A 620-nucleotide genomic window follows, 5' to 3' on the forward strand; every position below is an offset into this window, starting at 1 on the left:
AGCTAGACCTCTGTATGGGCACAACGTCTGGCAAAACTGCAAATACACAATGTTTACCTCTTGACAAATGAGGCCTCGGGGTAGCGAACGCTGCCGACGCAGCTTCCTTAAGGCTCAAAGGCACTCATCACTAAGGCTGCACTTCGCCCCACGACTGACTGCGGGAGAGGTTAAGGAGGGAGAACAAGTATTACAATGATTCGGGGAAAGGAGGGAGGAACCATGAGTGGCTTCACTCCCTCCTTGCGAATCAAACACCACTTTTTCAATCGCTGGCTCCTTAGGGCACACCTGTTCGGATCTCCCTGCTCTTTGAAAACCACCTCAAGCTCCTCAAACACGACTCGCCGAGTTTGCCACCAACGCGCCGGACACAAAACTCATCCCCAAACTGGAGCCACCGTCAGGGAAAGCGCTTTCACTACTCACCAAAGACGCCTCTTGAACCCTTCCAGGTGCCGCGCTCAGAGAAATTCGCGCCAAAACCTTCCACAGCCGCGGAGACCCGGAAGTGAACCAGTAGAAACCGGAAACGCTTGTGGAGAGAGGCGGGCATCTAGCCACGCCCCTAACGTCATCGGGAGCGCTCCCGCGAGAGTTCAATGAGATTGGCTGGAAAG

General features: G+C 54.7%; 1 protein-coding gene across 5 annotated transcripts in view; it reads right to left on the reverse strand.

Annotated features, from left to right (window-relative positions):
- Positions 1 to 502, reverse strand: part of CENPQ (centromere protein Q) — a 33,932-nt gene extending 33,430 nt beyond the window's left edge. For 4 of the 5 annotated variants that reach the window (XM_029244037.1, XM_029244038.1, XM_029244035.1 and 1 more), the window contains exon 1: positions 430 to 502. The gene's annotated coding sequence lies outside the window, so the exon portion shown is untranslated. The remainder of the gene's footprint in view (positions 1 to 429) is intronic. The other variant, XM_029244039.1, reaches the window with a different exon arrangement.
- Between the last annotated feature and the right edge of the window lie 118 nt (positions 503 to 620).

The sequence above is a fragment of the Monodon monoceros genome, unplaced genomic scaffold (genome assembly GCF_005190385.1).
Source record: "Monodon monoceros isolate NGI ecotype Baffin Bay Population unplaced genomic scaffold, NGI_Narwhal_1 Super_Scaffold_3, whole genome shotgun sequence".
In the NCBI taxonomy this organism is placed as follows: domain Eukaryota; kingdom Metazoa; phylum Chordata; class Mammalia; order Artiodactyla; family Monodontidae; genus Monodon; species Monodon monoceros.